This window comes from Gopherus flavomarginatus, chromosome 3, assembly GCF_025201925.1.
Source record: "Gopherus flavomarginatus isolate rGopFla2 chromosome 3, rGopFla2.mat.asm, whole genome shotgun sequence".
Lineage (NCBI taxonomy): Eukaryota > Metazoa > Chordata > Testudines > Testudinidae > Gopherus > Gopherus flavomarginatus.
This window is the reverse complement of record NC_066619.1, coordinates 111,261,737-111,285,528: the sequence shown is the minus strand read 5'-3', so window position 1 is coordinate 111,285,528 and position 23,792 is coordinate 111,261,737. Positions and strand designations below refer to the sequence as shown.

The 23,792-nt window shown below is 39.3% G+C and overlaps 1 protein-coding gene across 43 annotated transcripts in view; it reads right to left on the bottom strand.

The window, feature by feature from the left end:
- The window catches only part of PTPRD (protein tyrosine phosphatase receptor type D), a 1,732,597-nt gene that overhangs the window by 956,772 nt on the left and 752,033 nt on the right, over nt 1-23,792 (bottom strand). The window lies entirely within an intron of this gene.

Below are 23,792 nucleotides of genomic sequence, written 5' to 3'. Positions count from 1 at the left end.
CATTATTATTGTACTTCTATCAATTATTTCAAAAACAAGACATAGGAGAATTAAATGAGAGACTTCTCCAAACTAATGCTCTGATCAGATCCTCGTGTACAGAACTTTTCACCTCTGCTTTGGCTCCCTGACTCAGCATGGGCACAGGGGTTTGCCTGCCAAAGTCCAACTATAAGAGATTTATGTATCTACGATTCCATTAGAGTGAATCATTCTTTACTTCTCAAATACATATCTCATTTTTACAGTGACTTATTAAAATATAAATATTTAGAAACTTTGGGAGCTAGGTATGTATTGTGTATTTTGTACAACAGGTACAGATGAGTGGATGAAAATATTATTTATGTTAGTAATTTAATGGCTTAAAATTTCACAAAAATGTGTTGAGGGGCCTGGAGTCACAGAGAGGAACATTTAAAAAATTTTTTTTTTGTAAATATATGAAGTATTCTTTTTCTTTTGCAGTTCTCTCCTACAGAAGCAACTGTTTTCCAGTTACAGTACCTGGCATCCTTCATAGTTTTTTTTCAATCAGAATAAAAACAAACAATGACTGAAATGGTTGTTCTTTATTCCAGATGCATATTTTTGCTTCTCCTCATACTGTGTTTGTGTTAAACATTAACTTGTGTGCAGTTTATAATTGTGTTGTGTTGTAACATCTCTCACTTTTGTTTTTAGTTTTCATCTAGTAGCTACTTCAAAAATGTTCTGTATGATTGACAGTGTGTGGAACAACCTCCAAATAGAAGTATTACTTTTATAAAACTAGATTTAATTCAATACAATTTGTGACACCTGATTCAATTTTCTTTAGTTCACTAGTATTTGTAAACCCATTGTAATATTAATGACATTATCCGTCTTCTTGAATTCACTGACAATGCAAGTGCCTGTATCCCAGACCTATACATTGTGGACTTGTTTGGATGGTATCCATGCAAGGCAAATTATATTTCTGTTTTGGAGGGGGTGTACGTGTTTCAAAAATGATTCATTCTAAGGGTTTTGTGAAATTGTGTCTGTGAAAAATGCAAAGTATACTTCTGTTAATTTGGCAAAGAAGTGAAATTAAATCATGTCCATAAAATGACATCCTGTGTTTCTTGTATCCTATTTTTATTTTATAGTAATATATAAATGCACAAATAAATGAAGGAAATTTAAAACTGAATCGGAAATACACTACTGTAAGCCTTAGCCATAGTTTTAGCTGGCAGTGAAATTGAAAATAGAAATATTGCTCATGTACACTGTTAAATTAACCATACACCTTAGTTTCTCTTTATAGGTTTAACTAGTAGTAAATACTATTCTGACAGTCCCAACTATGAAGTCAATCTCTACAAGTTATGGAGGATAAAGTAATGCATAAAATCTTGTAATTGCTTTTCTTCCTAAGTGCAGCAATATAACATGGATCAGTTCTGATATTTGGGGGCTGGGAGGGGCGGTAAAACAATCCGCCACAGCTCCTTTTTCAAGATGTGTGATAAGTCTTTCATGTACCATAAAGGGGAGCATAGCACTTTAAAATAATAAAACTGATACCTCATGGGGCTGTTGTGGGACTTAACTCATTAATGTTATTGAAGCATTTTGAAATCTTCCACGGAAAGCTGCTTTATAACTTCAGAGCATTATTAAACAATTGTCAGGCTACTGGATTTTTCTTTTTATTGTTCATATGTTTAATAATTAAGAAAAAGGATTCTTTATAAGGAAAAGATTTATACATTTTTCGATGGAAGCTATTTGCATTGTCATAATGGAATGACAACACTACAGATTTATGGGAAAAGGCTGCAGTTTTATAAAGGCACAATAATTAACCAACTATTAAAATATGCAAGTATTAAGCACATCACCAACTTATATTACTTAAGAGGTCTCTTAAATGTGAGGCCATAACAACCCTATTGACCTTCAGTATAGCTATATCCATCAATCAGGTCACTCACGTTCCTAGGGTGAGTTCTTTCATACCAACATAAGAATCTTCTGGCAGCTTTTCCTCTTGAGAGATGACTACTCTGCACTTACCACCCACAAAAGACATTGTGGTAACTTCACCTTCCATGCCTTTTCACACTAAGTTTGCTGGACTAGCTGGGTTACTAAATAACACTTGCTGCAGTGGTAAGGAGCCAAATTTCAATGACACTAGTGCATACTTTGCAAACAATTTTTTATTTATTTATTTAATAGCTTAGTTTCCATTTTAATCTGTAGCCCTCAGTATGATTTTTTTAAAATCTTTAAACAGTAAGAGAAAAAAAGGGAAAGATTCAAAGCTATCAATAACCCTTCACCCCCCACTCATTCAAGATCAATTTTTTAATAAAGCAACTGAGAACCAAATAAGAATCCATTTTTACGGGAAAGGAGGCAACAAAATCCATCAAATGGAGATACGGGAAACTAGATAAGGGACTGGGACTCAGAAAACCCTGGGTTCATTTCCCAGATCGTCACTGGCCTGTTGTGTGACTTTGGACAAGTCACTTCACCTGTGCCTCAGTTTCTCTATCTGTAAAACAGGGATAATGCTACTCTCCCATTTTTGTAAAAGCACTGAGCTTCATGAAGGAGAGTGCTAAAAATTATTGTTAGGCTGCATTACTATATAAGTATTTATTAAGCCAACAATGGCAAAAATGAAGCCAGCCAAAAATGAGGCCAAAATATCACAGATGATGCCTGATCATCATCATACCTGTTCTTCGGGTATGATGGTAATCATATTGTAACAGCTTTTATAATAATAAATGCTCATGATCCTGGCCTGTGGGATGTCTGAATATTCTCTGCCTCTTCATACCAGAGTTTCTTTCTCCAAATGCTATGGCTTTTTATGAGTTATCCTAACTGTAATACATAAAATAAAATCTGAGAAATATTGTCTTTAAGTTGGCTTAAAGGGAACTGAGGAGTTGGCTAAAAAAAATCTGAGGAAAAAATAGAATTGGGGTTTGTCAATTTAAAATATTAAATTTACCTTTGTAAGGTATATTGAGCAGGAAGGAGAGGCTAGAGAGAAATAAGGGGTTACAGTGAATGGAGCAAGGGAAACAATTTCCCTCATTGGTGGTTAATGGAGCATATTACATCTCTCCTCTTAGTAAGAAAACTAATGGGGAGCACACAGCTGGAGAACACTAAAGAAGGCACACAGCAAATGGGTGGTATGGTAGAAATTTGCAAACTGAACCTCGTACTCCAATAGAATGGCTTTGCAGGGCCCCCCTATAATTACCTGATTCAGCCTAGTTGTTAAGTCAAGTAACCTAAGATGGCCGTTTCAGAAGGCACTCATCCTGTGGCACAACACAGGCAAAGAGAGACCAAACCATTTTCTGCTAGACCAGTACAAACTGAAGTATATGGAATGTGGCTTTACATAATAAAGTGGGGTCAGCAAACACTTATTGAAGCTGAGAAACACATGCATAGACCCCCACTTTGCATCTAAAAAAAATTAACACTGTAGGGCCCACCCAATCTTGTACACACAGAACTCCCAACAACATCCGTGCCACAAAGCATTTAAATCTTACAAAACATATTCCTGCCAAAAAAGGGATTATAAACAAACATGAAAAGGAAACATTTATTGAGAAATGCTTACACTCGTCTCCGAATTCTTTTGCATTTCTTGAACTGTACTGGGGTGAACCTCTGTTTTTTTGGCTATCAGTTCATTTTATTAAATATGTTTTAATATCAGGAAAACAGACTTTGGGAGATGATCAACCTGTTTGTCTAAACAGAACAGTGTGTCAGCATCTCTCCTCCATGTCCAGTAGCTAAGAGCATGAAACCAGTACCTTCATCACTCTGGCATTCTATTTCAGTCTAACTCTACATCAGCAGGCTGTCTGAGCTCAGCACTGATAACAAAGCACTATCGCTTTTCAAAGTGACAGAGCGCAGTGACATATCAACACTGGAACTTAAACGAAAAGCCCTTTCTAATTTAACTGCTAATCTGCTGAAGCTACATTCAGCCTGGCACTCTTGTTTTCAATTAAAACTTTCTTGTAGCAAGAGAAAAAGTTTGGTGTGTGCCCTAGCTTTTTTTGTTAGCAGTTAAAGCAGGAAGCAGCTGAAGGGATAAAGAAGAGACAGGCATATTTTTCAGACTGCTAAATGTCAGCTGTATATTTGTCAGAATGTAGTCACCCCAGTATGCAGACACACCTTTTTCTGAAGCTGTTTCTAGCAGTGACTGGAAGTCTTGCTATCAAAATGGAAATTAACATGAGGTAATGAATGCAACGTAGAACATACATGCTTTTGTGAAAATGTCTTATTCCTTATCAATTTAGTACACAACTCTACCATTTTTAACAGAGGACTTGGACGGGATTTTAGGACAAACCCAAATTAATTTAGTCCTTTTGTCAGTGAATGCAGACATCTCATTAGATTTTTTCTAACGCCATGCTGGCAAGAAATCAGTATCTCCTTTTAAATATTTCTGCATACTTTCAGTGGTTTCTCAGATCACTAACCTGCATATTAGGTTTTTAGATTGTTTTTGCAAAAGAATGGTCTACTAAACTTTAGGGGATAAAAGCTCATATTGCTGTTTTAGGGAACATTTATAGTAACATCCAGACAAAGCTGTTTAAAATTTTGGAAACAGACTTTCCCTTTAGGCAGACAGCAAGTTTTCTGGCAATTTGTCTCTCAGACAACCATTAAGTACAAAGAGTGATTTTTTTTTCTTTTTTCTATGTAGCTTCTGTTTCCCCTGGTTGCTTCAAACACATTTTTCTTCAAGATGCTGTTTCAGTGGATTGGCTACATATCAAAAAACTGTCCTCTATCTAATGGCATGAGTCAATCTGACACTACTTGATCGATCAAAACTTGGACCAATAAAATGTACAACATATGGCACATATCCCAACACAACTATGCAGAAAAATGTAGTATTTAAAATTAACCACCACCAAGAAACGGAGGAAATCATTAAACTTGGATTACTGCAATGCAGATAAAAATGCAAATACTTTTAGCTTTAGTACTGATGCATCATTAGGTTCTCTCTCTACTTCTAATAAAGTACCATTGTAGTTCCTTCAACCTTTATAATGTATGCACATGTAAAGCAATCAAATAGTTAAAAAATAATATTTGTGCTGTATTGATCAAGTATTTTTCATGCAAAATAACTGATGCTCTTAAAAGAGCTGAGTGTGTTTCATAGAGTATTAAATAATGCACATACTGTACATCTTTCTTCCTTAAAACATGCCTCATTACACTGAATTTAAAAACCAAACTAAAATTGACATTATCAACCACAGACAAATTATTTGGTATTAAGTTTGTGTCAAATGATTTATGATACCCCTGATAGTATACCTTCTTTCCTTAAATATTTGTCAGTGATTTACATAAATGCATTACTAGTAATAAACTACACTAAAGTTCTATACTATTCATCAATAAATTATGTGGTCTCAGATTTTGAAACAGCTGTTTTATGAAATTAAACAGGGACCGTCCCTTCTTACTCAACATTTTCATTATAAACCTTTGGTTTCAGGGCAACTTTTATCAGACAATTGTCATACTCTGGTTCATCTGTGCTCAGTTGTGTAAGCTGTTCCAAATTTATTAAATCAGAGAAAATCTGTTCTCTAGAAGGAAACACATCTTTGCTATTGTCCATATCTACATGACAGTATAATGTTCTTTGAACAGGTTTAAGCCACAACTCTGGATTTTCCTAAAACCTTTATGTGCCCTGTGGAATTCTGTTCTGTGACTGTCACCTAGTTTCCTTCCCGCCCCCGGCCCGCCACCAATTATAGTATTGGTTCATCTTAGAATGCTATTGTGTCTTTATTTAGCACCCATGGTAGAAACCAGAGCATATATTATTCCGCATTTATACCAAGAATAAATATTCTTAAGATATTAATATCAAAACACATGATTTAATTAAAACATTTTATTCCTATGATTATTTCCACAATCATTTCAAGACTATTGGGCCAGATCCTGGGATATATCCCAAATTGCACAGTGTGCACCTCAAGGGGGAGGGTAGTGTTCAAAGGTGACTTAAAGCCAACATTCGTATTCCCCCAATCCTGTTGCTGCTCTGAGCTAGGCCAGTTGCTCTGCAGTATATTAGAAAAGTCTGAGGGCTGTTCCAATTTACCATAATTTTCCAATAAGTTCTTGGAGTACAGTGGGGACAGCTGTCTGTGGCTGTCCCTTCATTACTTTCTTCACTGCCTGAAACAGGGTACCGTGTCACATTTTGGACACCATGCTTTAGGAAAGATGTGGATAAAATGGAGATAATTCAAAGAGCCACAAAAATAATATAGGTCAGGTTTCTAAACCTTTTAGTGAAACTGTAAAAAACAAGGCATGTTTAATCTTGAGAAAAGAAGGCTGAGGTGGGGGACCCAATAACAATATTCAAATATGTTAAGGACTGCTTTAAAGACTGATCTATTGTTCTCCACATCCACTTAAGATATGACAAGTAGTAACGGTGCTTAATCTGCAGCAAGAAGATTTAGGTTAGATATCAGGGAAGACATGTCTAACTAAAGGGGTAGTATAAACTCTGAAATACGCTTTTAAGGGAAGTTGTGGAATTCCCATCTCTGGAGGAGGTTGGACAAATATCCATCACAGATGGCTTAGGTTTACTTGGTCCTGCCTCAACATAAGGGGCTGGACTTGATGAACTCAAGAGGTCCCTTCCAGCCACATATTTCTGAGATTCTATAAACAAGCTGCACCAGTATATGAGGACCAAAATGCATCTGAAGATAAGCTAATCCTGACCTTGCTCATTGTGCTCCAGCCACAACCCTTTGTCCTTGCTACACTAGCAACAGGGAACTTAAGTGGAACAGGACTGTGGTTCTATATCACAACTGAATCACCCTTATACTGGCATGATCTTCCTTGGGCCAATTCAGCTAGTGTTAGGATGAGCTCACACTAAGATCTGTGAGCTGAAGTGGCCACCCTGCATCGGAGGATTAGGCCTACCTGTTTTATATGCTTCTTGTGGTCCCAATAAGCCTGATCACATGGATGGTCTTCCCCAAACATGAATGGACCCGCTTCTTCCTCCGCAGCGTGCAGCAGTGTGACTCAGTGCCCAATTTCCAGCTTTTTTTAGAATGGTGTCCATTAGCACTGAAGAGTTCCCAGCCTACATACTTTTCTTCAGGTCTTTTGAGATTATTGGATTCTGTCTTGCAATAAATTAAGTTTGGAACCTTCTTTCCTAGACCAGCTATAGGCTAGAATTATGACTAATACCAAGGAAGTTAGAGTCTGTGTTAGTCATTAGAGATAATGACAATACTGTAAAGCATACAAGAAAAAATGTTTTTGTTTTTAAATAATTATTTTTCTAGCCTTTGTTGAATTTGTGGGTCCCATTTATTCTCTATCTCATTGTTTTGATTGCCTGCTTCTAGCTCTTCTGTTTCTATTACTATAGAGTATTTCCTTGTGCATTTCCCTTTCCTCCAGGCTTCCCTAGAATTGTGTATCACTATACCGCCTCCCCCACATCTTTTTTTCATCTACTTGGTTTCTTTCTCATCTTATTTCTAAATTAAATTAGTTTAACTCTTTTTACTCATTATCTATAATTCTTTCACCAGATTTAATTTAGCTCTCAAGTTTTGCTCTTCAGTATGTCTGTGTTTAAGAACCTCCACTTCTTTCATCTTCCCCCCCTCCCCGCCCATCTTTTACCTCTCAACTACCTTCTGTCTGTTTACCCTTTGCTGGTTTTTCTATCCTGTCTCTGCTTGCCCCATTCTCTTCTGCTTATTCCTATACTCTGCTAGTTTATCTTTCTCCTATAATGACATATCAAGGAAATATGCTATAGTGAAAATACCACAAGAACAACTGTTCTTGAATTTTTTTTTTCAAAATACAGTATGCACCCAACATCACCAAAACTATGTTGTGCTTAGATCTGATCTTCTGGTGTTAATAAGATTCAGGGAAACTGGGGGAGATTCAGACTGAAAAGTGATCAACAGGTTTGAGTGATACTTGCCTACTGTTGCAAATATACTCTGTCAGCTCTATGAACTCCCAAATACCTTTTGAAGCAGCTCACTCGTGTTCAGATGTGGAGGTTAGGAGGTTGGCCATTCTCTCTATGGTCTCTAGAATCTTTATGGGAGATACCGGAGGCTTATTGATGAGATCCAGGAGCAGCACTCTTCCCCAAGTAGAGATGAGTCAACTTATTTAACGGTTATTCAAGAAATGGGGTATTAGATGTGGAAAAGGTCAGAAGGATCTTTGGCGATACAATACCTCAGATGTTGACCAGGTTAAAAAGGTGGAAAAAAGGAAGGAAAGCACTAGTCTAACTTGAATTTCTAGGAAAAGTGTTAAAGATTGTAAACAAAATCTAGGTCCTTTCCCCATATTTAGCTATTTGTTTTTATTCTCTCTCTCTCTCTCCCTACCTCTTCCTTGCATTCTCCCTTACAATGCATTTCATCTAGGGAATCTCAAGCCTTTTTGTAAGTATCCCCATTTTTCACATTTGGAATTGAAGCACAGAAAAGTTGCAAATTGCCTACAGTTACACAGCAAGTCATAACCAGAGCTGGGACTAAACTCCAGGTCTCCAGACCCCAGCTCTGTCCAGTAGATGACAGTGCCTCGAACAAAAGACACAAACACACCAAACCCAGACTACTATACATTAGCAAGGGAAGGCATTTGTAAGTGAAATAAACTCTTACTGACAGCAATGTTTAATAGCTAACCTCAAATTAGTGGTGGACATATGTCACCTCAATGATCCTGGCCTGAAATTCAGCAGTTAACATCTAGAATGGCAAATATTTTATTGTTATGTAGCCTGTAAACTCATTCCATCTGCTAGCATGACACAACTGATGCTTGTAAAGTGCCATTTTGCATAAGATAGTGGTGCCAACCTAGCAATGGTTTATATGTGGGTGTTGTCAGTTCCGAATGAACTATCTCCTCAGTAACAAGAGTGCCATACTTCTGATACATGTCAGTGGATGGATGCTGGACAGCATTAAACACCAATTTAGCTACTGCTACATTTAGGAACTACTAGAGGGTGCTTTTTTTGCCTTTTTATTTTCATTCAGGGGAATGGCAAGTACCCATGGCCTTGCAGTCAATTACATCAGCCAAGGGTTAGATTAAGTTCAAACTGGTCAAAACAAACATAACCTAAAATCCTGAGAAATGGGCAAACATCCAGTGACAGGAGATTTCCCAAAGATAATTTTACTCACAGTTAACCTAGGCCCCACAAACTGGTTGTGTGGAACTTAGCTGAGGGTCTGAATATAGAACACATCCATAGCCAGACAACACAAGAGGATATGGAGTAACTATCCTCACACACTGAAAAATTGGCTGAATTTGTAGACTAATTTATATGTAAAGTAAGTAAGTCTGAAGGCCTCAGTAGTATAGCCTCTTAGCCTTTGAATAACCTCAACAGTGCATGGGTGTAACTATTGTTATCATAACTGTGTGTTCTAATTCGTTTGGCTATGAGGAGTATGGATCATTGTGCACATGTGGGCACTGGATTGGGGCCATTCGTTGTGCATAAGACAAGCCAAAGTATGTGTTAAAAGGACAAACACCTAAGCAACAGGGGCCAAAATAGAAAAGGTCTCGTCAAAATTTATGGCAACTATGCAGTGAAAGCTGGTAGAGCTCTCATGGCAAGACTCAAACACAACGTAGTGCAATTTGGAAATTTCTAACAATTTAAATGCTATTTCATAAAAGAAGTTCATGCCAATAAGGGAAACTGCTCTTTATTTTAAGGCACAAGGCAGTTGATTATGTAGTCTTATGTACTTGACAAACGGACTTCAAAACCATAGTCCAGTAAGGTGGCATAGTAGATATTCTGCACTAATTAGGCCTCAACTGGAGTAGCGTGTCCAGCTCCAAGCACTACATTTCAAGAAAAATTGGAGAAATTGGAGAAAGTCCACACAAGAACACCACAAATGATTAAAGGGCTAGAAAACATGACCTCTGAGGGGAAAAATAAAACGGCTTTGTTTAGTCTCGAGAGAAGACAGAGCGGACATGATAACAGTTTCAAGGACATAAAAGGTTGTTACAAGGAGGAGGGAGAAATCTGAGAACAGGACAAGAATCAATGAGATTAAATTGCACCAAGAGTGGTTTAGACTGAACATTAGGAAAAACTTCCTGTCAGGGTAGTTAAACACTGGAATAAATTGCATAATGAGGCTGTGGAATCTCTACCATTGGAGGCTAGACAAACATCTGTCAGGGATGTGTCTAGATAATACTTAGTCCTGCCATGAGTGCAGGGGACTTGACTTGATGACCTCTCGAGGCCCCTTCCAGTCTTTCGATTCTATGATTATCTGATAAATGTTTAATCATTCATTGGGCAGACAACAGTTCAAGTCTTATAACTTGTGATCTTATATAAAATATTTTACACTTCAGCTCCTTCTCAGAATCCCAGGCAACATAAAACTGTGCTACACAGTTTAAAAACTAGAGCTTTTATAGTTGGACAAAGACAAGTAGCAGAGAGTCTTGATTTTTGTATGCGTGCACACTCACATCTATAAAGTTAAGATTTAGTTACTGAAAGCAGTTTGGGGTACCTACAATTACAGCTATCTGCAGAATCTCAGGGTATGTCTACATTGCAATTAAAAACCCTTGGCTGGTCCATGCCAGCTGGCTCAGGCAAATGGGCTGTTTAACTGCAGTGTAGACGTTCAAGCTTGGGCTGAAGCCTGAGCTCTAGGGCCCTGTGACCCAAGCCCAAAGATCTACATTGCAATTAAACAGCCCCTTAGTCCAAGTACAAGTCAGCTAGCACCATCAGTCATGGGTTTTTAATTGCAAGGTAGACATATTCTCATTCTGCCTTTCTTCACTCCAGTAAATATTTCTTTCTCAATTTTAACAATAAACAAACTATTTCTTTTCCAATAAGCAAAACTCATAAACCTGTAGTTTTCTTTTGCCTACCATTCATCTTATCTTTGGGCATAAGAAGTCATCTTGTTGTTAGGCACAGCACCTGCCTTCCTTTCCCAAATATTGTTCTATATGCTTAGCTGACAGATGGACAGTGCACAATTCATAACATGTAAGTTTGTGAAACTGACTAATATTCTGAAGATATTTACAAATATTTTGCAACAAAGCTTTTTTAGCAAATGCCCCCCTAAACTCAAGGTTACCTCTTTGGAAATATTTGTAGACATCTTGTATTTATATGCCATGAATTTGGAACATGACACATGTTTCATTACAATGCCAAGGCTTCATCCTGGCAGTTTACTACACTTCGTAATACAAATGAAAAATCATTTGCTGACAGCAAACTAGTGGCAGGTGTGCTTTAGCGTTGACAGCTGCATTTCTGACATGGATCACAGAGAAACTCTACTGGTAGAGCTGGAACATCTGGAACATTTGGTCAGATTTCAAAAGCTAATTTAAATAGGCTGTCTTTTCCCATTTCATAAAATAAAACAAGAACTATGGTGCAGAGTTTGCATTATGATAAAAGCAAATAATTTTAAGAATCACAATTTCTACAGTAATATATTGATAGTTACTAAAGGCATCACAGTTTCATCAGAAATTCTGCATCCAAGAAACCGCTGAGGTAAAAAACAGTTTATTGCCATATAATGCCCGTAACAAAAGTGACTAGATTTGGTAAGATAACTATTAAAAATATACAGAGCTTAAAACTCAAATGTAGTCCCGCCCTTTGGAAATCTCACCTGAACTGAGACATCCAACCAACTGCAAATTCTTCAGAGCAGGGACTGTCTCCCGCTATGTTTCTGAACAGTGCCTAGAATAATAGAGCCTGAATCCTGATTGGGCTGCTGGGTGCTATTTAGTACATATAAAAAACCCCCCATCATAATAGGAAAAAAAAGAGAAGTTCAGCTAAAAGGCCATAAAATAAGCCATGCGGCATGATCTCCAGCTCACCATACTTGAGCAGCGACGGACACTTGGGGGTCTGAGTCCCAAAACTCTATGGCTGACTTTGAAAAAGCAAGTTCTAAGAATTGACAACTGAGTCTAGTCAGGACTTCAAGTGTGGCATTGAGACTCCATATTTTAACATAGTTATTGTGTTGATACAGACAGTGTTTGATGATTTTGAGCCTAAACACTTCATTATCAGTAAGTCACAGGACCAGATTCTGAGCTGCAGTACACTGGAGCTGTGCTGATTTACACCAGCTGAAGCTCTCACCCAAAGCAAGCTCTTTAATAATCACATGGATCGCTTCTGTGGCTATGGCTTTTAGAACTAATTCCATGATGGGCACGTTGGGAAAAAAACAAACAAACAAACAAACAACCCTCAGCTAAACCTTTATTTTTTTAAAAACCAGAATTTCACATGTAATGTGCCAGTTCATATCAGCTGATTTTTTTAAAATAAATACGTGGTATGCTATTTATACCAACTTTTAGAATACAGTTAGATTTATTATATGCAAACTATATCCAAAGCTGAAATGGTGCCAAAAGTTGTGCTCATCTAATAGTGTATATTCAAGAATACAGTAGGGAGCTTAGATTCGTGGTTAGAATACAGGCATGGGAATAATTAAGTGTTGTGGTTCTTTTCCTGGCTTGCTCCTGACTTGCTGTGAGACCTTGAGCAAGTCACTCAGTCTCTCTAGGCCTAATTTTACCCATCTGTAACATGAAGATAATTACATATTATTCTGATGTAAGTAGTAACATATAACACAGAGATTAAAAAGCATTTACCATGTATACTTATTCATAAGCCAAATATTTTTGGCAAAAAAGTGATGCATCAAAGAGTGGGGGTGGGCTTATAAACGGGTCTATAACATAATTTGATGTTTTTAAACTCTATGGAATCATTGAATTGAATATCTAATACATTGTGGTCATGTTTACCTGGAGCGTCTGCAGGCATTGAAACCCTTGGCTCCCTGCGGCCGCGGTTCGCAGCTCCCATTGGCTGGGAACAGCAAACCACAGACACTGGGAGCTGAGGGGCTCCGTGCCTGTGAACGCTCCAGGTAAGCAAAATGTCCAGGCCCGCTATGGCTTACCCTAAGGGGCCAGGAGCCCAAGTTTGCCAACCCCTGAAATATAGGTTCAGCTTATGAAAGGGTCATACAGTTTTTGCTATTTTTACCTAACCATCTTGGGAGTTTGGTTTATAAACGAACAGGCTAATGAACAAGTATATACGGTAAGTGCTTTGATATACCACCTTTCACCCAGGGATAAAAGTGTTAATGCAGTAAGAAAGAAGAAAAAAACTTCTTTTACAACATCGTATAAACAATATTAATACACTGCATGTGCTTCCTCCACACAAATTATTTACCCTTTCTGAACATAATGTTTCAAAACTAACTCACAGATCTAGCTCACAAAACTTAAAGTCAAAGTTATAGAAATATTTTCGGTTACACTGTGCACATCACTGACTGATGTTGAAAGTTACATTGTAAAGCTATACTATCACTCCGTAGATTTAAAAAATGATTGACAATGAAATATAATCCCCCAAACTGCAGGCTGAGGGTATTGCGGCAGAATGAAGATCATATTAAGGTATTGGCTTTTCCTGTAAACTGAAGAGCCCAACCGATATATTTTATATGCATATTATTTTACAAATGAAGACAGAAGAGTAGTAAGTCCCTTCACCTACCCCGGCCCTTGGATTCCCACATTTTCTCCTTCTCCTCAACCCACTTCTACTCACCTCCTTCCAAGTTACTCCTGTTTCCATCTTAGCTAGGTTGATCATCCCGTTCTGCTCTAAGTAATTTGTGTTCTACTGAGACAAAAGTAGCTAAAGTTGTTGGAGTCAGAAAACATGTCTCAGGACTCTCTATGCAGATTACCTGCAGCATTTCAAAGCAAATTCCTTGTATACCAGCACTTTTCAATCTCATAATTTATGAAGGGAGGTGTGATCCAGGTGGATGAGCACAAGGCCAGGAATCAGGAGCTTTAACTTATTAATTCTGGTTTTTCCACTAACTCACTCTGTGATCTTGGGCAAGTCACTTCACTTGCTTCCATCTGCTAAATGGTAAAAATAAAACTTGCCCACCTACCTCACAAAGGACTTATTAATTTATGTCTGCACAGTGCACCTAAAGTGCTAAACAACTGGTAAATATGTGCCCCAAACTTAGGGTAACAGAACAGATCTTTGGGCAAATCAAGATTTGATGTTTTTCTAAAAAATGCCCTGGGAATTAGACTCATAGACTTTAAGGTCAGAAGGGACCATTATGATCATCTAGTCTGACCTCCTGCACAAAGCAGGCCACAGGATCCTACCCATCCACTTCTATAACAAACCCCTAACCTACATCTGAGTTATTGAAGTCTTCAAATTGTGGTTTGAAGACCTCAAGCTGCAGAGAATCCACCAGCAAGTGACCCATGACCCACGCTGCAGAGGAAGGTGAAAAACCTCCAGGGCCTCTGCCAATCTGCCCTGGAGGAAAATTCCTTCCCGACCCCAAATATGGCGATCAGCTAAACCCTGAGCCTGTGGGCAAGACTCACCAGCCAGCACTCAGAAAAGAATTCTCTGCAGTAACTCAGATCCCATCCCATCCAACATCCCATCACCGACCACTGGCCATACTTATCTGCTGATAATCAAAGATCAATTGCCAAAATTAAGCTATCCCATCATACCATCCCTTCCATAAACTTATCAAGCTTAGTCTTAAAGCCAGATATGTCTTTTGCCCCCACTACTCCCCTTGGAAGGCTGTTCCAGAACTTCACTCCTCTAATGGTTAGAAACCTTCATCTAATTTCAAGTCTAAACTTCCTAGTGTCTAGTTTATACCCATTTGTTCTTGTACCTACATTGGTACTAAGCTTAAATAATTCCTCTCCCTCCCTAATATTAATCCCTCTGATATATTTATAAAGAGCAAGCATATCCTCCCTCAGCCTTCTTTTGGTTAGGCTAAACAAGCCAAGCTCTTTGAGTCTCCTTTCATAGGACAGGTTTTCCATTCCTCAGATCATCCTAGTAACCCGTCTCTGAACCTGTTCCAGTTTGAATTCATCCTTCTTAAACATGGGAGACCAGAAATGCACACAGTATTCCAGATGAGGTCTCACCAGTGCCTTATATAACGGTACTAACACCTCCTTATCTTTGCTGGAAATACCTCGCCTGATGCATCCTAAAACTGCATTAGCTTTTTTAATGGCCATATCACATTGGCGGCTCATAGTCATCCTTTGATCAACCAATACTCCAAGGTCCTTCTCCTCCTCTGTTACTTCCAACTGATGTGTCCCCAATTTATAACTAAAATTCTTATTATTAATCCCTAAATGCATGACCTTGCACTTTTTCACTATTAAATTTCATCCTATCACTGTTACTCCAGTTTACAAGGTCATCCAGATCTTCCTGTATGATATCCCGGTCCTTCTCTGTGTTAGCAATACCCCCCAGCTTTTTGTCATCCAGGAACTTTATTAGCACATTCCCGCTTTTTGTGCCAAGGTCAGTAATAAAAAGGTTAAATAAGATTGGTCCCAAAACTGATCCCTGAGGAACTCCACTAGTAACCTCCTTCCAGCCTGACAATTCATCCTTCAGTATGACCCGTTGTTGTCTCCCCTTTAACCAGTTCCTTATTCACCTTTCAATTTTCATATTGAACCCCATCTTTTCCAATTTAACTAATAATTCCCCATGTGGAACCATGTAAAATGCCTTACTGAAATAGAGGTAAATTAGATCTACTGCATTTCCTTTGTCTAAATAATGTTACCTTCTCAATGAAGGAGATCATGTTGGTTTGGCACAATCTACCTTTTGTAAAACCATGTTGCAATTTGTCCCAATTACCATTGACTTCAATGTCCTTAACTACTTTCTCCTTCAAAATTTTTTCCAAGACCTTACATACTACAGATGTCAAACTAACAGGCCTATAGTTACTTGGATTACTTTTTTTCCTTTTCTTAAAAATAGGAACTATGTTAGCAATTCTCCAGTCTTACGGTACAACCCCTGAGTTTACCGATTCATTAAAAATTCTTGTTAATGGGCTTGCAATTTCATGTGCCAGTTCCTTTAATATTCTTCGGTGAAGATTATCTGGGCCCTCTGATTTTGTCCAATTAAGCTGTTCCTGTTTGGCTTCTACCTCAGATGTGGTAATATCTACCTCCATATCCTCATTCCCATTTGTCATCCTTCCATTATCCCTAAGCTCCTCATTAAAGACTGAGGCAAAGTATTTATTTAGATATTGGGCCATGCCTAGGTTATCATTAACCTCCATTCCACCCTCAGAGTTTAGCGGCCCCACTTCTTCTTTGTTTTCTTCTTATTTATATGGCTATAGAACCTTTTACTATTGGTTTTAATTCCCTTTGTAAGGTCCAACTCTACATGGCTTTTAGCCTTCCTCACTTTATCCCTACATGTTCTGACCTCACTAAGGTAGCTTTCCTTGCTAATCTCACCCTTCTTCCACTCCTTGTAGGCTTTCTGCTTTTCCTTAATCACCTCTCTGAGATGCTTGCTCATCCAGCTTGGTCTGCAACTCCTGCCTATGGTTTTTTTCCCCTTTCTTGGGATGCAGGCTTCTGATAATTTCTGCAGCTTCAACTTAAAGTAATTCCAGCCCTTCGCCGCCTTTAGATTCACAAGTTCTTCAGTCCAGTCCACTTCCCTAACTAATTTCCTTAATTCTTTAAAGTTAGCCCTTTTGAAGTCAAAAACCCTAGCCCCAGATCTATTTTTGTTTATCCTTCCATCTAGTTTGAACTGAATTAGCTCATGATCACTCGAACCAAGGTTGTCCCCTATGTCAAAGTTGGAATCAGGACTCACAATTTGTCAGACCACTCTGTTTTATTAGCACAGCGCTCTGCCAATAACATTCAGAATATGTGAGCGGCCATGCAAGGCCAAAACAGTCTTATTTATACAGATAAAAGAGCGGGAATCAGACAAAGGAACAAAGAAAGCAAAACTGTAAAATTCACCTGGGGCACAGCATGCATATCCTACTTCCTTACTAACTCTTTATGGATCTGAGGCTAATACTTCACCAATTGCCCTTAAATGGTGCAATTGTTCTATGTGAATGTCTGTATTCCTGACACCTGGATTGCAGCATTCCAACAGTTTTTCTTAAAGGTACAGACAGCATTTCTTTAATCCTTTCTATTTTCACAATATAATTCATTCTACTTTCACACCTACAACCATTTCTTCTATGAGGTCCTCACTACTCACCAAAACCAAATCTAAAATGGCATCCCCTCTTGTTGGTTCTTCAACTACTTGGTGAAGAAATCCATCAGATATCACATTCAGAAAAATCTGAGCCCTATTATTTTGGGGAACTTCTATGGCCTGTATTATACAGGTGGTCAGAGTAGAGGATCACAGTGATCCTTTCTGGCTTTGGAATTTATACATACTGATTACACACACACACAAAATTTTAAATGTTTGTATATATACTCCATCCATCGAGCTTGGCAGTATAAGAAAAAGATGGTCCTAAGCGTTAATCCTAATGCTTTTTTTTCTAAATTGACTGCTCAGGGCTAGAGTCCTAGTATTTGAAGGCAAACAGTTGTGTTCTTTACCCAGCATACAAGGAATTTTGTGTTTTAGGAAATAAAAGATAATTGATGAGGTTATAATTTAAGAAGTATTCCCATATTGTTTTCGAGAGATAGTAATACTGATGCTACTTGTTGAGTAATGTAATAATCACCATGAGTAAGGTGGCAGAATTTGACCCTTGGGGACTAACTCTCCACTGCCCTGCATCTCCTGTAGGCATTTACCACAGTGCCAAGTGGGTACAGAACTCTACTATTCTGATCCAAGAGTGTTTTACATTCAGTCTGCATACACTTTATGCTGGTGTAAGGGACTGGACAAGATGAAGGGAAATGGAGAATCAGGTGATGTGTAAAGAAACACAGATGCAGGAAGAAAATGTGACAGAGATGACTATATGAAATTCAAACAAACAATAAAAAAAACACTATTGAGTGACCTTGGTGCAAAAGACTGCAATGCTGTAATCTAGGTGTTTTTGTGACATTTTGAAGGATTCAGGGAGGAATAGAAACTTTGGCCTGACTTTCTCCTAGATCTTTCTTGTAATATATTGAAATATTTTACGTTTGTTAATTTTCTAGGTAACTAGATGGGGGTGGGAGTAAGTTTCTAATAACTGCACTAATACAGAAAATAAAATTAGAATTTGTGTGCATTATTGTGCCAACAGGGGATTGGGCTCCTTTTAATACAGCCCACAAAGCACCCAAAGAACTGTAAGTTGTATGGATGAATATGTAACTAATGGATAATGACTAATGTAGCCTTCTGCCCAGCCATTACAGAGAACCAGTATTTATTTACTAGTACACTGTGACAAATGAATCTGCTTTTAAAGTTTTTTTTTCTCTGACTACAGTCAATTGCTTTCTAGAGCACGCAGGTAGCTATTTTAAAAGTATGGTCTTGATAAGAAATCATAGTGAAAGTCAAACAACATTTCAAAGGGTTAAATCTTTCAAGTGGAGTTTCTTTTGTTTAATATTTATCTTGACTAAGTATTGGTTAGGCACCATCCTTGAAAAACTGAACAGCCAGACGCAACCTCCTATTTGAAAGAATGTGTGGTACTCAAGAAGTTGTTGACTAGGATGCATCTCATTAACATTCAGCAGCACTGCATGGAATGAAGAAAGCCCCCTCAGAAACAGGAGGGAGGAAGATAAAAGGAGAACACAGAAGAAAACAATGCTGACTAACTGCACCATGAATTTTCCCTTCATGGAATTGCTTTGAACATGCCCTATCTATAGCAGCTCTCAGGGCACATGCAGTGTTGAGGGTCAGGAGGGGCACAGGAATGCAGGACTTGGAACTGAGGGTACGTCTACACTACGGGATTATTCCGATTTTACATAAACCGGTTTTGTAAAACAGATTGTATAAAGTCGAGTGCACGCGGCCACACTAAGCACATTATTTCGGCGGTGTGCGTCCATGGTCCGAGGCTAGCGTCGATTTCCGGAGCGTTGCACTGTGGGTAGCTATTCTGTGGCTATCCCATAGTTCCCGCAGTCTCCCCCGTGCATTGGAATTCTGGGTTGAGATCCCAGTGCCTGATGGGGCAAAAATCATTGTCGCGAGTGGTTCTGGGTAAATATCGTCACTCATTCCTTCCTCCGGGAAAACAACAGCAGACAATCATTTCGCGCCCTTTTTCCCTGGATTGACCTGGCAGACCCCATAGCACGGCAACCATGGAGCCCGATCAGCTTTTTTTTTTTTTTTTTTTTTTTTTTTTTTTTACTGTCACCGTATGTGTACTTGATGCCGCTAACAGAGGCGTTACGCAGTGCTACACAGCAGCATTCGTTTGCTTTTGTGTGATAGCAGAGACGGTTATCAGTCGTTCTGTACTGTCTGCTGCCATTGTAAATTGGAAGTAAGATGACGGTTATCTGTTGTTCTGTGCTGTCTGCTGCTATCATAGGTGCCCCTGGCTGAGGTCAGCTGGGAGTGCAAAGGCAAAACTGGGAATGACTCCCCGAGTCAATCCCTCCTTTATGGTTTCTAAAAATAGAGTCAGTCCTGCCTAGAATATGGGGCAAGTGTACTAGAGAACCAGTGTATCAGAGAGCACAGTTGCTCCGTGTCAGATCCCGCAGAAATGATGAGCTACATGCCATTCACGGGAGGGTGCCCCTGCGACAACCCCACCCATTGCTTCCCTCCTCCCCGAGCCTTCCTGGGCTACCGTGACAGTGTCCTCCCCATTTGTGTCATGAAGTTATAAAGAATGCAGGAATAAGAAACAGTGACATATTAGTGAGATAAAATGAGGGGGAGGCAGCCTCCCGGTGCTATGACAGTCCAGGCAGAACATTAAGCAGTGCGGGAGAGAGGAGCCCAGCATCCCGCTGCTATGATAATCCAGGCAGTACAGAATCTTTTCTTTACACAGGAAAGGGAGGGGGCTAATGGAGCTCAGCCCCCAGTTGCTATGATGAGGACGGTTACCAGCCGTTCTGTACCATCTACTGGGAATGACTGGGAATCATTCCTATTTTTACCCAGGCGCCCCTGGCCAGTCTTACCTGAGGCCAGCCAGGAGCACTCATGGGCTCATGACAAGGACGGCTAGCAGTCCTACTGCAGCACCATCTGCCACCAGGGAGGGGAGAGGAGCGGATACTGCTCTTCATTGCCGCAGCATCACATCTACCAGCAGCATTCAGTAGACATAGGGTGACATTCAAAGAAGTCAAGAAACGATTTCTTTCCCTTTTCTTTCATGTGGGGGTGGAGGGAGTAAATTGTCGAGCTATACCCTGAACCACACCGGACAATGTGTTTGAACCTACAGGCATTGGGAGCTCAGCCAAGAATGTAAATATTTTTCGGAGACTGCTGTGGACTGTGGGATAGTTGGAGTCCTCAGTACCCCCTCCCTCCCTCCCTCCATGAGCATCCATTTGATTCTTTGGCTTTCTGTTACGCTTGTCACGCAGCACTGTGTAGCCTGGAGATTTTTTTCAAACGCTTTGGCATTTCGTCTTCTGTAATAGAGCTCTGATAGAACAGATTTGTCTCCCCATACAGCGATCAGATCCAGTATCTCCTGTACGGTCCATGCTGGAGCTCTTTTTGGATTTGGAACTGCATCGCCACCCATGCTGATCAGAGCTCCACGCTGGGCAAATAAGAAATGAAATTCAAAAGTTCGCGGGGCTTTTCCTGTTTACCTGGCCACTGCATCCGAGTTCAGATTGCTGTCCAGAGTGGTCACAGTGGTGCACTGTGGGATACCGCCCAGAGGCCAATACTGTCGATTTGCGGCCACACTAACCCTAATCCGATATGGTAATACCAATTTTAGTGCTACTCCTCTTGTTGGGGAGGAGTACAGAAACCGATTTAAAGAGCCCTTTATATCGATATTAAGGGCCTCGTAGTGTGGACGGGTACAGCGTTAAATCGGTTTAACACTGCTAAAATCGGTTTAAACGCGTAGTGTACACCAGGCCTGAGAGAGAACTGCAGAGAAAGGCCATTTATTTTGTTAAATACTTTTAAAAATAAAATTAGTTAACATGTTCACCATCCAAGCTCTGCATTCCCAACAAGTAGCAAAATGGGGTATCTGGGGTTATCCAAAGCTCTCGGCAAGGGAAGCATTGTCCACTAGTTCATGTCACTGCTTTCTCATTTCAACAATATGTTAATTGTAAATTAGACTGAGAGTTGGATAATTTGGCAAATCTTACATAAAACGAAAAAAGGTCGAATTACAACACATATAGCAGCAAGCAGGATTCCTCCGACTGTTGAGGGCTGCCCATGTCTCTGTACACTGTGAGAGATTTTCCATTTCCTGAAACATGCTTTAGTCCCAGACATTCCCTCATTTAGGCTATATACAAACAACATCACATTACAGTGGATATTGGGGAATACAGAGAACAAAGCCTTTTTTATGTTTTGATAAGGCTGGCTTATGTCCCACTTCTACATTCTGAATTTACAAATGGGTCTGACTAATGTGCATCTTCACTAACGATAACCTTTCAGTGGTAAAAGTATAGTCCAAAATTGCCTGCATACTGCTACCTCATTTTGGGCTAAAGTATGATAAATACACATACTATCCATACATTTAATATCATTCAGACATGGCAAAGAACCACAGTATCATCTTCTTTTGCTGCTGCTGTTTGTCTGTTTGTTTTCTGAACTATCTCTGGACAGTAACACAGATTTCCTTCCAGCATGCAATGGTGACAGCCTTACTCTTTAATTCAAAGAAAAATAAGAAACACTGCTGTTGTTTCACCATGTTTACTTGACATGCATATGGGAACTGAAAAGGAAGTAGATGTGGACTGCCGCCTTGCCTAGAAAACTTAGCAATAAGAATATCCAATTGTCTTCATCAACTAATGTTTTCTGATGTGAATGTTTCAGAAAAGAGATGGTAGTCTGGAACAATTCCACATATGCTGTGACGATTTGATCTTTTGGGCACTGGCCACCTAATCTATGATAAAGTGAGCATTAAACACCTAGCTGCTGTTATATGTCCCACTGCCCCCAAACCTTCTTTACACCTGACTGCTCCTGAGCAAAATGTCTTTCTTCACAGAAGTGGTGCTCAGGCTCCTACTACTCTACTGGTTATGCTACTTTGTAATTCCCCTGATACATAACTGCAGTACTGTGGCAGATCTGTTACTCGAGTTAAACAGGACTGTAAAGCTCATACACGCTTGGTCAGGATGGAGTATTATGATCATCTAGTTTGACCTCCTGCACATTGCAGGCCACAGAACCTCATCTGTCCATTTCTGTAATAGACCTCTAGCATCTGGCTGAGTTGCTAAAGTCCTCAAATCATGGTTTACAGACTTCAAGTTACAGAGAATCTATCACTTACACTAGTTTAAACCTGTAAATGACTCATGTCCCATGCTGCAGAGGAAGGTGAAAAAACCCCAGGGTCTCTGCCAATCAGATGCAGGGGAAGATTCCTTCCCAACCCCAAATATGACTATCAGTTAGACCCTGAGCATCTGGGCAAGACCCAACAGCCAGAAACCTGGGAAAGCATTCTCTGTAGTAATTCAGAGCCCTCCCCATGTAGTGTCCCATCAGCAGCCACTGGAGATGTTTGCTGCTAGCAGTCGCAGATCGGCTGCATGCTACTGTAAGCAGTCTCATCATACCATACCCTCCATAAACTCATCAAGATCAGTCTTGAGAACTGTTAGGTTTTTTGCCCCCTCCTCCCCACCAAACGCCCTCAGTTTCTCTTGGAAGGGTCTTCTAGAACTTCACGCCTCTGATGGTTAGAATTCCTCTATTTTCAAGCCTAAACTTGTTGATGGGCTAGTTAATAATTGTTTTATGCTGTGGACTCTCTAATGGATCCCCTTCCAAATCTATCCTCAGTACAGCAACTGGCATAAATAATATAGTACAGATGGATCTGAACAGTCATACAGCTGTATACTGTATATCTGGCATTCATTTCTATTTGCTTAACCTTGCCAGCCTGAAAATAAGCTAAGGGAAAGGAGACCATATATATTCTAACTAGCTCGCTATTTCTACTGCACTCATCATGACATCACATTGGTGTCAGTTTGTTGATGAGAAAAAGAGGATTGCCTGATAGCAGTAATACTAATAATCAGGTCACTTAAGTAACTCAGTTATTATTACAATCTGTCTGTTCCCCCAACTAGACAGTAAATTGCTTGGGTTGAAAAGGGACAGAGGATAAGGTATGACCTGATTTAGATATCTTAATCTTTTCCCTCAAATAAGTCTTAGCCTTTGTTGGCAGGAAATAGAGAAAGTGATAGTGGTCCAATAACAATGCAAACAAATCAAGGGAGGGGGAAAGAAATGTGCCCAAGTATACAGGGGAAAGATGTGTGCCATATGGATGTAATGTGGGTGACAATAGTCCTCTATCTTGTGATGGCATGGGCAAAGGTGATTTAGAAATACCTTAGGTAATATTGATTAAATATTTCTCTTAAGTTGCACTAATATATTTGATTTAAATATTTTATTACTAATAGCCTCAGAACTAGCTAAAGAGATGAATACTCTACCTGTTTAAATACAATAAGAAGGGGAATCCTGGATAAATGCTTACTCTGCTAGC